The 16,811-nt window shown below is 35.7% G+C and overlaps 1 long non-coding RNA gene across 1 annotated transcript in view; it reads left to right on the forward strand.

Moving 5' to 3' along the window:
- The first annotated feature begins 10,876 nt into the window (after positions 1–10,876).
- LOC107314924 overlaps positions 10,877–16,811 on the forward strand; it is a 52,464-nt gene continuing 46,529 nt past the window's right edge. Inside the window, exon 1 of the long non-coding RNA XR_001555676.2 lies at positions 10,877–11,340. This is a non-coding gene — a long non-coding RNA (uncharacterized LOC107314924). The remainder of the gene's footprint in view (positions 11,341–16,811) is intronic.

Below are 16,811 nucleotides of genomic sequence, written 5' to 3' on the forward strand. Positions count from 1 at the left end.
ACCAACAAAACATTGCTTGTTTCCTTGCTTTGCGTTTCTTTACCTGTGTAGTAAAATGGTGAAGAAGAGTTGTGGAGGGCTGCTGCAGAGGGTATGTATAAGAGCTGCCATTAGTTATCAGAGTATCTCTAGAACAGGTATGTGATACTGAGAAATGCAATGTAACACTCAAAATTGTCTTTTCCTGTGCATGTAAATTTGCTTTTTATTTCTGAAATTCTAATTCGTGAAGTGTAATGTTATTTTTACCCTGGGCCTGCTGTTACAGAAAGCAAGGAAGAAATTATAAAGTCTTATTTGAGAGTATGCAGCAAGCTGTGAAGCTGAATGCTCAGCCCTTGGATGAGAATAGTGGTTCCCACTGTTGGAAAGCATAGTTTAGGATTCGAGTCATTTTGTTTGCTTAAGAATATATGTCAGGTTACAGTAATAATATTGCTGAGAATCAAGAAGATAGACTGCATAGTTTATTTTTTGTATTTATTGGCTATGGGAAACTGGATGATGGGGGATGTTTTAGAAATAATCTGTGCACATTACTGAGCCAGGTTGTTTATCTTATAATCCCATCTCTGCTGTGGAGCCACTGTTTAGTAGGGTTATTGAAATAGATACAGTCTGGGGCCAACATGGCTTGAAGGCCTGGATTGCAGTGGCTCATGTCCTGTAGGAGCAGGTTTCTCATCATTGTTGTCCTCTGACATCCAGTCCTGGAGGCATCATGGACTAAACAAATCCAGGTCTCCTTACAGGCAGTTGTACAGATGGGCCCTTTACATCTTTACAACTATATGATGTTTATTCTCATCGTCAGCTTTTGGACTTGATTTTCAGGGTCTTTTTCAACCTAAATGATTCAGTATTTACTCCCAAAACCTTTTAGCTGATTTTGAAACTGTCTAGTTAAATGTGGAAAGTCACTAATATGTGCAGTGCTGATGTATGTAATGCATGTATAATGTTCAAACTGAACTCTTAAATCTGACCAATTTATACAGGTTTAAATATGAATTTTTAAACTGGAGGGTATTTTTGTGCTTTACTATAGTTATCTTGCATTTACTAACATCACGCAAAGAAAGAAAATGAAAAAAAAATAGTATTAAGAGTCACCACAAATTCAGGATTTTGGCTGTTTTTTTGGATGCTCTGGGACATGAGGCTGAACTTCTTTGCAATAAACAAGTAATTGAATATATAAAAATACTTTTTATTCATAACTCATAGGCTAGCAAAAGAATTTATGCCTCCTGCAATATTTTTGCTAGGATTTATATTTATTGATATTACTAACAATGTAAATATCAAGAAGAAAATTAGAAGTTTAGAAAACCTGTCTTGGACTCTGGTTCTGTTAGGTGCCATACAAACACCTGGTACAAGACAGCCCTTCCATCAAGGAATTTAGAATCTTCAGTCAGGAGTTTTATTAAGACCCACCATTTCTGAGACAGAGAGGCAGCCAGCACTGTGACTACAAATCTAAACACTGAATGCTTTATGAATAACTCCATTGATAGCAGCGCTCCTGAATGTGCAACATGCTGTTGAAAATTTAAACAAGAAAAAAAAAAGAGGAAATTATAAACTACTTGCATGTTTTAGCCATGGTCCCAGTCCAAATTCAGGGAGGAATAAAAGGTGAAGGTTAAAGGTTAAAGACATTAGAGGCTTTTGAGTAAAATTATAAGAAATGAATGAGAAAAGATGTGAGAAGGGTAAGGGTGGAAGAGCATTATAAGGGGAAAGGACAAGAGCGACTGCATGTTCTAAGTTCTGCACTAATTTTCTGTGGCATTAAGCAGACAAGGCATTTGGATAGCATCATCCAAATTGGAAAAAAGGTTTTTGTTGTTTTAAACATGAAAATTTGTAATCTCATCAATATGCTTAAGTCAGAGTTGTTAGAAAAACATCCATCTTTCCATTTTGGAGGTTTCTAATGCAAGGATGCTTCTTGTATAATGAGCCCTGTAACTGTGTAAGGTAAATAGAACTTATTGGGAAACAGAACAGAGGTTTTGGTTTTCTATTTTAGCACAGTCGTTCTTTTGAATCCATTGCCATTTGACAGTTATTTTCTAGAGGAAATACTTATTTTCTTTCCCATGAAAAATATTTTCCACAATTGTATTTTTGAAAAGATTTTTTCTCCAACAGTATTTTGAGTATTTGAACATACTATCATATCAGTACATGATTGTTTCATATTTTTCCTCCACAACTATATGGGGAAGAAGGATTGTTAAGAAATGAAAAGGTTGTGAACATGCATGTGGCACATGTGTAAGAACGTACTTTTTGGAGCAGGATTCTGTGGCAAAAACATAGGGTTTTGTTTCTTTGGGTTTTTTTTTGTTTTTTTTTTGTTTTGTTTTTTTGACATACTCTGCAATTACAGTCTTCCCACACATATGAGCTTTTCTGTGCCTGAAAATATATCCAAGAGCAAGACAACCATAGCAGTCACGTATTTAAAAGGCAATTAGATAGGCAGGCAGTATGGGTGAGAGCTGAAAAAGTTTAGGTAGATGGCTAAGGGTTAGGCAGAAGTGTATAGTCCATCATTCCTCCTGTTTAAATGTCCTTTTTCCTTGTATTAGACACCCAGATTTTCATTTTCTTCTTATTAACTTTAAAAACCAACTCACCTTTTCTCCAGTGTTTAATTCTCTTACTTTAGTATTACTGCAAGACACAGCAGTGCAAGGCAAAAGAGATCAGTGGTGCTCTGGACTCAGTGCGCAGTGGGTAATATAGAAAAGAGAACCATCATCATCTACGTTATACAAGATCAGCCAACTTAACACATAGCTTCTTCAAATGCCTTCAACTTAACCAAGTCATATTCTTTGGAGGACAAAAATGCTCTAAAACTTAATTTGTAATGCAGTCTTGAATTATCATTTTATTTCTGGCAGCAAAATACTTGTCTCTTTTTCTTAACTATTAAATATTAATGAATAGAACAGTATGCATTTGGAAAATTATTAACAAAATGCTTCACTCAGCTGTGGGACTGGCCAGTAAACATTTATGAAACCTAACTTCATGTAAAGTTCTTAATTTAGAATGCTTTTGTGGAAGTCTGTCTAAAGCGTGGGAAAATGAGAAGATGAACACTGATTTTCTTGACAGAAAAGTGAAGAAAGTAGATGAGATCTGGGTTTCCATTTTTTTTCTTAATTTGAATGTTTATCTAGATAGGATATCGGGGAGCAACACAGAAGAGATTCAGCTATCTTGGCAAGTATGCTAAAATTTAGCATAATTGGCGTACTATTCTTTGCATTTAGATAGAATCATGTTGTATTCTACCTCAATCCCAGATTCAATGATATCTGAGAAACTCATTGCAACTCCCCTTCAAGAAACATTCCATCTCCTCTGCAATAGAGAAAATCCAAATTTCTCTGTGGACCTCTTATACCAGGCAATGAGAAACAGAAGACTGATTTGGCATGTGTCCATCTGCAAAGGTGGGACATTGGCCTTGAGAAGGAATGTAAGGCATTAACTTGATGACATCTGTACCTTCACTGGAGACAGTTCAGAGAAACTCTGCATCAAATGTACATGAAGATCCCCTTTACACCTACAAAGCATGCCTGTGATGCACATCTGGTAGTTCTGACTGATCTGATAGTAGACCAAAAGGTGCATCTCTACAACTTTCTACAAAGAAAAGATTGAAGACAGTATGATGCAAAACTATAGCAGTAGATGTCAAAGAGGAGAGGAAAGAAGATGGGTGTTGGGTCTAAAAGATTGTCAGATTCCCCACAGATTATATGAAATAACTATATTAGTGAACAGATGAAAAGCAGGTTGATTAATCTTTAATCCTGTGGTGAGGATTTGATACTAAGCCAAGAAAAGCAGCCATAATACAAAGCTTCTATTAGGTTTTCTAGATGGGAAAGGATGTTGAGGTGCAGTTTTTATTATGATTGTGAAAGGGAGGCATCAAAAAGTAGCTTAAAATGCTAAAAAGATGTGATGAGTATGAAACATTTTCCATATTACTTATGAACAGAGTCTAATATTACATTCATTAAAGTTTATTCATTTTCATTTTGTTACTGAATGATGTTGTTTTTTTCCTAAGTACTATAAATACCTTTTCAAATATTCATTAAGTTGTTATTTTAAACTCTCTTATTCAAGGAAAGATATTAAAAGCAATTGGGCAGGAAGAACTTGTTTTCTGGTGATGAAGGAAATATAACTTACCTGAATTTAATCTTTGAAAGCTTACTTCTGGCTCTACATATATTAAAAAGTAGGTACAACTCTAGATATAGCTTAGGCATTAAAGAACTTTTATATATGCATTATATAAAAATCTATCCATCTATATATATATAACAAAATGTAGATTTCTTGGGATCAGTATGTGAATGCCAAGTTATCCATTTATCTGTTGGTCATATTAAATTATTATTTCTGTAAAATATGTGATAACTTCAGTCCTATATGTGCAGTCATATATGGTGCAATCCTATCTTTTTGCTGCTAAGATTTGGTTTCTTTAATTTGACTTCTTTGAACTTGGTACCCATGATGTAAATCTTTTCATCAGCTTGCTCTTCTTCAGCTGCTGGAGATTCTGCAAGGCCTTATCACTGCTCTCTTTGTACATTTACCCTGAGGAAAGCTGCAGCAACATTGACATCAAGTAGCTAGGAAAACATCTGCATGTGCATTACATTCACTTACTTGGGTTCAGCTCAGCTAACGAGCTGGCTGCTTCCATGTAAATCAAGTCAACCCTAAACAGTTAATGCTTTCATCAAGTAAGCAGCGCTCTGGAGTCTCTTTGAAGGTGGGGCCACATTCATTTCAGTGGCTGAAAGTTGCCCATATAAACACCCCATCTCAAAAATGTTGTTCTGTTTTTCAGACAGGCTTACAGTTGTTGAGAGGAAATATGCCACTGTGCCAGATACCAGAAGCCAGACCAATTTACTTTGAATTTGGGAAAGGAGGGGGGGAAGAAAGAAAACACCCGACAAAAATCCCATGAGTGGTTTTGGAGACATTAACAAAACAGAAAGCATTAAAAGCTGAGATCACATCTGGGATTTATCACTGTGTTTTGATAAACCTTTGGGCTTAGCCAGCACTCTGTCCTGCACTAAGGGATTCAGGGAAATTACAGCACACATGTTCTCAACGGAGTTTGTCAGATCAACTTTATACTTGAGTGTTTTAATTACCCACATAGTCAAGTGAGGAGTTCAGAGAAAGGTGACTTTTTCTCATTAGGAAAGTTAGTATTGCTAGGGAGTATAATTAGGAAAATGGCAATTGCTAATTGGTTTGAATCTTAATTTAATAACAACTTCTGGATCTTCTAATAGAGAGCAATAAATTCAAACTAATTAATATCAAATTGATATGTTGGCTTATTGCATCTAAGAAGTAGGTGCAAAAAGAGGATATTTTAAAAATTTCTTTGTCTCAAGTTTGGTGTTCAGGGCATACATGACATATTTATTTTTTTTTTCTTTCGTTCTGATAATTTATTAAAGATATTGAACATTACTTAGAGAAGATCTAAGACCACTCAAAACCTTGTTAGAAATATCTTAATTTTAGGAAGAGTGCTTAAGAACAAGTATGATGTGAGGTCTATCGGTTTACTAGTTCTGCACTGATCTGATATGTGCTCTGTTGATTTTGAATTCTTCTCAGAAACATTAATTACATCAGACTAGCGATCCCTGATGCCTTGTTTGTCATCTCAGGTCAAACTGTAGGTCCTGTTGTATGTAGTTATAGTAATTAGCATAAACAGTGCTATTGGCTTTTCCTCTTTTTACCTATGCAGTACCTACCTCATAGTATATGATATAAAAATATCTAAGAATATCTATAGTGTCAAACATAGGTTTTCCCCCAGGGCTTGCATTCAAGAGAAGCTTTTTTTTGTTGTTTGTTTTTTCGGTTCAATGTTTTTGTTGTTCGGTTTTTTGTGTGTGTTTGTTTTGTTGTTGTTGTTTGTTTATTGTTTGGTGTTTTCTATTGTTGTTTAAGAATAGCTGGGTGGAGCAGGAAGTAGCTAATGTGATAACACATCCACTTCAATTGCAGTTTTGATGGCGTATAATATCCTCCAGGTTTACCTATGATCTGGTCACCTAGGTATATTCCATTATGGGTTACTTTGCTTTTGTAAGTAAAAGAGCATTCATGACTAAATAAGGTGTTAACTACCATATATTTTGAAAGAACTGAAAAACAAGTGTAAACATAGGCTCTTTTAAAACTCAGATACCATCGTGTCAGCTGCCTCCTGTGGGCCTGGCAACAGCGAAAACAAGTGACAGGCTACAATGAAACGTTAAATCAGCCTGTAAGGAGTTTGTAAGGACAGAGGATACATTTTATTTAAATAAAGTAACATTGTATCTCCTGCCAAACTGAGGTAATTTCCTTCCCCTTTCTATACTTCCTAAGTTTCCAGATCTATAATTTTTATGGCAGTTGCCAAAGCTCACCTGAAGAAAGCATTACTCAAAGTCTAAAGGAAATATTTTTGTTCAGAATCCAGACCTATAAAGAATAACTACTGTATGTTTTAAAAAAAACCCACGTTATTTTACTACTAATTATACACATAAGCCGAATAAATAGACCACTGTTGCTGTGTTGAATAGAAAATTCACACATTGCTGCTTGCAGCAATGCACCAGCATTGGGTTTTCTATCACTATCCCAATTAAGGGATTTCTTACTGTGTAAAGTTGTTTCTCTTTTCTTGGAAGCCAATGTGGATTGCATGAAACAGAACGTACATACAATCCCATTGACTGGGAGAATTATTATTTTCAGTATCCGCTTCAGTTAGCTACCCTAGAACTCAGCAATTTTTTGCTAGGAATAAAGGGGCTTCAGTTTAATTGAATTTACTTAAAATTTGTAATTCAGTGCCCCAGAAAGATTGTTGGCAACACTGATACCCATAAATGATTTCAAGGCAAAAAGGCCCAAAATTTGTCCAGTGTGGGCTAGATTCACAAGGGCAGGTATGTGTGTAAATTTAGAAGTAAAGTGCCTCTTTCAGTCATAAAACTCTCATGCAGCTGCTGCTTAGAGCTGTAGGAGCATAAATTCCCCCAGTACCTACATTACCACAGATAAAGCCTTTATTTATTTATTTATTTGTTTTAAAGTTGCTGCAGAGCTCTGTGACATCCAGCAGCACCAACCAGGAACTTGAGCACCCCAGCTTCCCACAGGCCACCAGTGGGAATCCATTTCTCCTACTGATAATGCAAACAGCTATGGCAATTGAATTTTGCTGGATTGTTAGACAAATAGTGGTGAGTGAATCAAGCCCTTTTAAAAATGTCTTGACATTCCCAAAGGAGTTGAAACCTTTTGTGGTGCTATTCCATTCAGATAATCTTTTCTATGCAGCATAAATGCGTGCACTGCAGACTGAGGGGGACAAGAAGGTAGGCTGAGACCTCAGGAAGTCCCTGTCCCTCACTATGAAAGATGTAGAACATGTTAGAGCCTGATATTCCTGGAGGTTTATGAGGGTTTTCGGGTGGTCCTATGTGGAGCTAGGACTCACTTATCCTTATGGGTTTCTTCCAATACAGATTGGTCTATGATTTTGTAAAGTAACACCTGCTTTGTAACAGTCACCAATTTCCTTTTTCTAATACTAATAAAAATAGGTAGTTGTCATGGTGGTATAGATCTTCTTTTGTTGAATTTATTTGTTTTGTTTTGCTGTTGTATGCTGTTTTCTTGCTTTTTTTCTTGCTTTTTTTTTTTTTTTTTTTTTTTTTTTTTTTTTTAAAAAAAAAAAAAGAAAACCCTCTTTTTTTTTTTTTTTTTTTTTTTTTTTTTTTTAAGAAAAAGAAGCATAACCTCTGCTTTTCTTTCTGTTTCCATTCAGAGTTGGTAGCCAGCAGATTCTTCAACTATGTCCTGATTTCCAGATTTGTATTTACAGAAAAACACACATGCTCCCATCTATCATGTCTTTTCTGAGTGTGCAATTTTATCCAAGAATATTTCATGGCAAATTACAAATCCAGATGAGTCACTGATTTCAACAGTGACCCAAATCTGCACATTTTATGTGTCAGAATGTTTTATACAAATATTTTTCTTGGTTTCATTAATTCCCAAAGCATAGATTCCTCCTGCTCAATGTGTTGAGGGCCCTAAACAGGTGGACTGCCTGTTGCCTTTGGCTGGGGCTGTGAGGTGAGTGTCAGCAATGCTATGGCCATGGACAAAATACGTCACTGAATCAGATACTGCTGTCTGTCCACCTGAGTATTTTGAGTTATCTGTTTAGTATAGAAAGTCCTAAACCACATCTATACTCAGCAGAGAATTCTTGAGATAGTGCCTTCCGGATGCAGTTGTGTATGTTTTGAGTTTTGCAGCTGCATTTTGGAAAAGGTTTTGGGTTCTAATGTTTAAGGGCCCAACTTATCTTAGCCTGACATCTCTCAGTTCTGTACTGTTAATGGTATTTAGTCTGAGAAAAAGGTGTTTCCTTCTGAATTTTTAGTGGTGTTTTGTTTTTGTCTGCATAGGCTGGATTTATGGACTGAGGCCAATAGGATTAGCTTCAGCGAGAGCAAGTGTTGGGTCTTCCGCTTTACTAAAATCCCATGCCCTTGTTCCAGAGCTGATGATTAATTCTTGCTATAACCATGACAGGCTATTGATGCAAATGATTCCAGATTAAAAAAAAAAAAAATAAAGTTACAGCTTTTTTTTTTTTTCTTTTGACCAGTGAATACAGCAAGATCTTTTATTATTATGTTCTTTCAGACTGATTTTTTCTTTTCTTAGTTAAACATGAAAACATGAACTCTTCAAATTTAGCACAGCATGAAAATGACCAAAATTTTTAATGGTAGATAAGCTCTGTCAAGGTTCTATGTGATTTCAGATGATTCTGTTGTAGAAAGGATAATCACTGATGGTACTTGTTGGCATCCTTCTTTCTCATCTCAGAAGAGGTCAAAGACTAGTGGTCTAAGACAGGCCAAGTCTGAAGACTGTGCTAATGTCTTGCCTAGTTCATGGGTAGTGTTTGACTTCTTTAGCTGGTAAGCTGAGATCTAAAGACACAAAAGATCTCAGAGTTGTTGTCAGTGTTGCTCGTATAAAGAGGGAAAGAAGGGAAAAGGATCAGAGGCTTCAGAGTTACTCACCATAAACTTGCTTCATAATTTGTTTACTGAATTTGCTTCCGCATTTGTCTCTCCTTGAATCACACAGATTAAGTTCCAGGGAATCCTGATAGGAAAGTATTTTACAGTATGTACGTGGAAGATACTTATATTTAAAATGTATTTGTTTTCAAAAGAAGTTCCCTTGTACCATTAAAACACTTCAAAACAGAAGCTTGGGCAAATGATGAACAATGGAGGAAGTGATTTGTGCTGATGACTTTAGGTAAAAGGAAATTTCAGTAAGCTGACATAGTGGGAGTTTGATAAATATACAGGTTATATATACAGATACATCCACAGATGTATGTCAGTGAAGGGAAAATGATGAGATGCTGAAAACTGTTGTGTTTTTAATTTTCTTCCATTCCACCCCAGTGGTTTTGCTTTCTAAAAGTCATGTTTGCACATCTCTCTGGAGGAGAGATTTTAGGCTTAAAGGACACCTCTCTAGCCATGTCTGAGGGAAGAGAAACCAGAATACAATTTCAAAAACATACTGAATAGATTAGCCATATGGTTTCAGTACGTTTCATTTGTTTTCACAGACAGAAAACAAAAATGTTCTTTTATAGGCCAGCATTCAGCTCCAGGGTTTAGAGACCTTAAGTGTCGAAATATCAAGACATGGAGTATGTGAGCTGGGCAGAATCATCATAGCATGCTAGTTCACTGTAACACACCTTGCATTTTTATCTGTTATTCACTTCCGTTCTCTGGTCTTCTTTATGTGGAATAGTTGTTTTCCAAGATAAGGCGCTCTGTCTCTGATTCACAGCATTTCAACATAGTTTTCAATGAATGTCAGAAATACCTGATTTCTAAAATTCACTTTGTTTACTAAATGCAACTTCTTGAAAGGTAAATCTTTCCAGGACCATGAGACCTTCCATGAGTTCAGGGTTTCTGAAAGAAGCACATACTAATCAGGGTGGTACTAGAAGTGTAGCCTGACTTCAGGCTGTGGTTTTCATTTGTGTTCCTGGGCTTTAAGGACATTTTTTTTCTTTAAATGCTAAAAAGGGGGGAAAAAGGGCCTTGCTACATTTCTTCTGTTAGCTAGTAGTGATGTTGCATCCAAGCATTGTAAGACCATTGCATGCATCAGAAGCTTTCTAGGGACCACGATCAAACTTGCTGAAAATTGCAGGCAGAAATCACAGGGTGAAATATTTTACATTATTTTCATTTCAATTGTGTAGCAGCCCTTTAAGAGGTAGGGCAGTTTTCAACTATTTCCTAAGGGACACAGGCTTTCTTATGGTTATTATGAAAACAGCTATTAAAGTTAATATCTAGCAGTCTCAATACAGGCCAATGAAAAAAATGATGATAGAAATATAACTGTAATCCCATCCCTAGATTGTACCTCTTTGAAATCTTAGATTTTTTTTTCAAATTATTTAATATCATGATGGAAATAATTAGTAGATTTGCCTTAATAGTTGTCATTTTATACTGTCTGTGAACAACTTTTTTTTTTTCCTTTTCTTTTTTTTTTTTTTCTTTTTTTTTTTTTTTTATTTTAACAAAGAATATTACCAAATATGTTTCTGGAATGAAACCTGATTTCGGCTTTCTTTCTTATAAAACACTGTGTTTGATATTCAAAATTCAGACCGTCTTAATTGCAAATGCACGATATTTCATATATTTACATTCTCACAGGTGGTAGTAAAATAATGCCCATACCCCCCTTCTAAGCTTCTGAACAGGGCTTGAAAACCAGAAGCAATCACTTCGGACAATTTCAACCCTGCAAAACTAAGACTTACAGAATCTCTTATTTTCCCTCTGAAATTGAGCACTTTATATGTTTTGCTTTGTAAATTCTGACTGGTTTCAGAACTGGTTCAGATAGCTTTAATTTCTGTTTAAATAATGCATAAACTTGTTATTTAAAAGTTGTGAATGGTTTAGTTCGTAAATTTCTTCTAAACAAATATCTGAAATGATCATTCAATCACTGTATACTGCTAGATGTCTCACAATTCAGCACTCCAATAACACTTGATTTATACAGAGCTCTTCTGTGTTCTATAGGTAACAGTGCATGAGGAGATGCATTAAGGGAAATGGAAGGCTCCTCTTCCTCATCTCTAACATCTTTGGCTGCAGACACCACAAGGTAAGATGCTTTAAAATGGTGTTACACAGTGTGGCAGTTGTGTATTTTTGTGTAAGGTTGTTTATTTTTGAAGCCTAAAGGAAAGGAGGTAAAGGTTTCCTGTATTCCATAAATATGGCTAGGTCACTGGATTGTATAACATTGTGGTTGTCAGAGGAAATTCCATGGAACTTTATGTGATTATTAGACTCTGTCTCTCACCTTGTTTTCATCATCTCATGAAAGGCTCTTAGGAGAAAAGTGAAAGGTTAAAAAGAAGTTAGAGCTTAGTCCTGGGGATGTGCTGAATGCTTCACATTTTCCCCCCTTCCTCCAAAGAAGTCAGTGGAAAGTAAAGTTAAGCTTTTCACCACAGCAGGTGCTTTGCACCTTCAAAGATCACTAGTGTCTGCACAAGGAACGTTTCACTCCACTGCTGGTGATCTTCTTGAAATGGTGAAAAGACATTATGAAATATAGTCTAGATCATTGGAGGCATACTAAAAATCAGATGAAAGATTTCCACTGAAAAATGGTGCTGAGAGTGATGGTTTTGTCAATAACAAGTGTTCCCTCTTCTAAAGAACTATAAATCAAAATGCCATCAGAACACATCAGAATATGTATTGTATGTCAGGATATACAAGAAGGGCTACATTTAGATAGAAGCATCCATGAATAATAAAAATAATCGCAAACAAATAAGAATCTGGTGTTAGTCTTTGAAAATGAGTATTATCTCCCTACACACCACCCAAAATCTAATTTAGGAAAAGCTAGTCTGTATTCATAGATACATTCCAGGTGAAACAGGAATAGTCACAATGTTCTTTGTGCCTCTTTCTACCTGTGGTTGGTGCTGCAGTTTTTAATTTGTTAGTTTTATGTTGGGGCAAATGTCGTGATACTCTCTATAGATGTAACATTGTTACTTTAGGGGAAATTTCCATCCTACTGAACTCAGATTAAGTTCTGCCATAAAAATTTAGTCTACGTTTAATTCTAAATGTTCTAAACTTTTTAATATTGCCTTATATTATTGATATAAGAGCGAATGAAAAACCACAAGTCTTTGTAGTGCACTTAGTCTATTTCCAGTACTGCCATAAAATGACTTGGATGAGTATTAAATGAAATATTTTTTTATAGGTGCTCTATATTCTGATGATTTAAAGTCAGTCTGTTCTATTATTTCAAAGTATCTATTATTTATTTATTTTGGGTCTTTAGAGTCATGTTTGAAAATCAAAATAGTAAACAATTTGTTACACAAGACAGGAATTATAAGTGGTGTTTTCCCTTTGGAAAAAATAAAAAAAAAACAACATAACTGATAGAATTGTGTACATATGACGAACTTTATCTGTCCACTGCTGAGATCATACATCCATTCCTCCTGATGCAATCCTTGCAGTCCATTTAGACTCAGAATGTTTCAATAACACTGACCTGACAATATGATTTTCATTGGTTGCTGAAGAATGAAATGGTTTCTGCCTCCCTTGGCCCCTTAAAACTGCCAAAGTAGCATTGCAGATGGATATTCTCTCCTCTCTGATGGAGAACTTAAACTGATACATTATTTCTAACAAATGCAGTAGTGTTAAGTCAGTACAATGGGAACACTGAAATGGCACTATATCTATTGAAATGGATGAGGATACAGAATGTCTCAGCTTCGAGAATAAATTTGAAATTCGATGAAGTACACATAATTGTTTTTTTACCACTAAAGAGTGTAGTCCAAGTGTTGCTTTTAAAGAACCCTGATTTAGTATATGATATGAGAAAACATCAAGATCTATTAGACATTCATTTAGTCCATAAATTTTATATTATTATTGTGTCTCAAGGGAGGAAAAATAGAAATTGCTCAAACTCTCTGAAGACCAGAAAACAGAACAGGTCAACTGAACTCATTATAAGTGTGTTAGCGGGAATATTTAAAATGGAAGTCCAACACAAAACAAAACAACAACAACAACAAAAAAACACCTGTAGAAAATTATATAATCAATATTTTATACTGGATTTTATAAAACTTAGGATCCTTAATTCAGGATTTTTGAGAAATTTAGATTGTTTAAGCATGGAAAGTATCTCTTACTTATCTGTAAAGTTTTGAAACATTAGCCAAGAACACTGTAATAATTTACATTACACAAACAAAATGTAAGACTGTGAAAGCAGACCAACATTGTCTTTCCTTAAAAGGCAAAAATAGTCTTTACTGAAAATACACTTAAATTATACACTATAGGACCTTGTAGCTGAGATTTCACTTCAAAACATGTCTGTACAGAGTACATTATACTTAGTGAAGTGACTTGAAATAAGTATGCTATGGTTACCATTAAATGTTGCCCTTTGCCAACAATGACCACATGAAGCATCTGAGATCACAACTGTTTTCCCTGCAATTACAACAGGACATGCATTTGTGGTAATTTTAAGGTTACCAATGAGAATGTTCCTTGTGTGTGATTTCCATGGTACTTGGACACTTAAATTGTAAACAGCAAAACAGGAATTGTGCTTAAGATGTGAGTGAAATATGTATAGATATAACCAGAAATCCACTTTGTGCACTTAAAAAATCATTAATGAAAAAATAGGGAGATGAAGAAATGTTTACTTTCAGCTATTGTTTAACTCTGTCTAAATTCAAATGGATATATACTAGCAATGGAAATGCAAGAGGCAAATTATGGGAAACACTAGCAGAGAAGCTGCATGTTATGTAGTACCCTTAGGTCTCCTGTGATAAAAGAAAGAATTCCTGCTTTGGTAAAAGTGTGTCAAGACCAGTAGAGGAATACTCAGTATCTGTAGAGTGTTCCCACCTTTATTTCACCAAGAGGGAAGTGACTCTGTTCCCTCGTATTAAACTGATTTTTGTGTGCTGTCAGTAAAGAGTTGTGCTTTTAGTAGCTGTGTTTGTATGAGGAACAGCTCTTCTCCCTGCATGAATTTCTTTGACTGAAAATATTGCTTTAGGCAAAGAGCCACTCTTTCCAGGTTACACTCTCATAAGGAAATGAAAAACAGCTCATGTTGTAATAAGAACAGGTTTCTGATGTTTTCGTCTTTTGGTGTCCCAGAAATACCAAGAAATCAGTCTCTTCAAGGGTAGGTACAGATTTCAAAAACAGGGAAAAAATGTAGTCCAAGGGGGAGTAAAGCTTCATTTAATCTCAGCCAGTTTAACAGTTTCTCAGTCTTTCTTCTTATCTCCCATGATTTACCAGTGGTTTTAGATGATCATCTAAGATTTATTTCCCACCAGCACAAAGTTAACAGATGTGCCATGGCAAATTGTCTGTCCCAGTCATGCCAATTAGAGATGCAATGCAATTTTGTTGACTTGACCTTAAATATCACACGCACAAAATAAAAAGCAAAAAAACCTAACCTATATAAGAACATGAGAAATCACCACATTATGTAAAAAAGGCACAAAGCAAACTGGGGGCTAAATGTATTGAACTTGTGCAGAACAAAAAACTGTGTGACTACCTTATTGCACACCCAGCACTCCCAGTCTAAACATCTTCAACACTATATAAGTCAGTGTTATGATTCCAAATCTTTTTTCTTTTTTTTTTTTTTTTTTTTTAAATAGAAAATTCCTACGACAAAAATAGTTGTTTGGGTAAGTGACTACACAGATCCTCTGTACTTAGTTGGATGCTGTACTGACACTGCTTCTGATGAGACACGAATATACACAGTGGTATAATTAAATATACACAGTAGTGCTTGTTGCACTAGATGTTACTGTTCTATCCACGTATGCTCAATGAGCCAGCACACCTCTGCTGAGACAGAACAAAGCTGGGAGCTGAAGCTGTACAGCAAAGTAGAGTGTCCAGCTCTGCTCTGTGGTTAGGAATGCTGTGTTATACTGAGCCTCCTCATCAGACATTTTTAAGATCTCACTTAAGGATTTTAAAAATACGTGTCACTCTAGGAAGGTTTTATGACTGAAACGACTTTGAAAGAAGTCTGACAATTTTACTAGCTTGCGTTCTGAAATGTTGGCTCTTTCTGAAATTTGGTCATTTCTGGTCGGAGTGTTAGAGCAGATGAACAAATTGTATAGAGGAAAGAGTACGCTCAGCTATGACTCACTTTTGCAGATTTCTTCATTTTATATCCTGGAGGTGTTCACTAGTATCTCATACTCTAGCTGGCCACAGAATTTTATACAAACATAAATGAAAATAGCCTGGAAGCCATATGGGTTAATGATTCATATTAGTTGGCAGATCTCCACTGAATGCAAGACCTCCAGAGAGCTCTTGTTCAAACTAAGAACAGAACTGTAACTCCTGTAAAATATCAGATTTATTGCCACCAATAGATTTATTATTCTTGTATGCTGAAGCTTTCTATTTATCTCCCAGCAGGATAAAATACATAAGAATGAAATAACCACTCCCTTAGCTCTAGTGCCAAGAACTATAATGTGTATGTCCAACCACATGGCACCTTGCCTTCCTACAGCTTCGTTGAATTATTTTACACTGTACGTTGCCTTTACTGAAGATCAGCCACGTGGGTGTCATTAATTTCACATAGCTTTAGATGCAGGAGTACCAGCTGTGTACAGTTCTAATCAGGATTTGTACTGCTCTTAGGAAATTAAACACTGAGGGAAAATCATTGGTTTTAGAGTCCAACTTTTATATTAAGAATGATCTCTGAAAAAAACACTGTATGATGTGGATGTACATTTGGATAGTTTACATGCAGTGTTTTCTCAGTATGTTTGTCAGAATCATCATCCCAACCTGGACTGATCCATTGCTTTATTTCAACTGAAAATATGTTTCTTGTAATAAAAAATGAGTGCACTGTACGTGCTTCTTAGTCAAACAGATTAGAGATGTGAGGAGAATATAAAAGCAAGCTGATTTAAAATAAAGTTTGGACAGACCTGTTAAGTACAAACCATGCCATGGCATCAGTGCAATGATGGATAAATGCTAATGATTAAAGAAATACCGTATGCTCTGTATAAGTATACTCATTATCTCTGTTATTTAAGAAATATATTTCAAGAATTCCTTTAAAAATGTCTTGAATGTAAAAGGTCAAACTTTGGTACTTAGCCCAGCAAAGTAGGCTGTAAAGCTCAAAGTACTTCTGGCCCTTAGTTAGGAGTGTCTGCAAACAGGATGAGCTCCGTCTATGAGCAGCGAATGCTATGAAGGGAGCCTCTCACGTTTGCCAGGAGCTTCTGTGTGGTTCTTGCTGTAAACAGAAACAATTCTTTTTGCAACGCAGTTATCCTAAAACCGAACATTGGGCATCATTTTTGATGTCTGCTGTCCAGCAAAGTTGCTTCTAGAATTGCACCAGAGCACACCAGCCATCTAAGACTGTGTTTTGTATTCTTTGCATTTTGTGGACATCTAATACAGTTTCTTTGCTATCCAGTCATCTTCCATAAATGTCAGTGATGTTTTTATGGCCTTTAGAAAAGTGGT

Source organism: Coturnix japonica, chromosome 5 (genome assembly GCF_001577835.2).
Source record: "Coturnix japonica isolate 7356 chromosome 5, Coturnix japonica 2.1, whole genome shotgun sequence".
In the NCBI taxonomy this organism is placed as follows: Eukaryota; Metazoa; Chordata; class Aves; order Galliformes; family Phasianidae; genus Coturnix; species Coturnix japonica.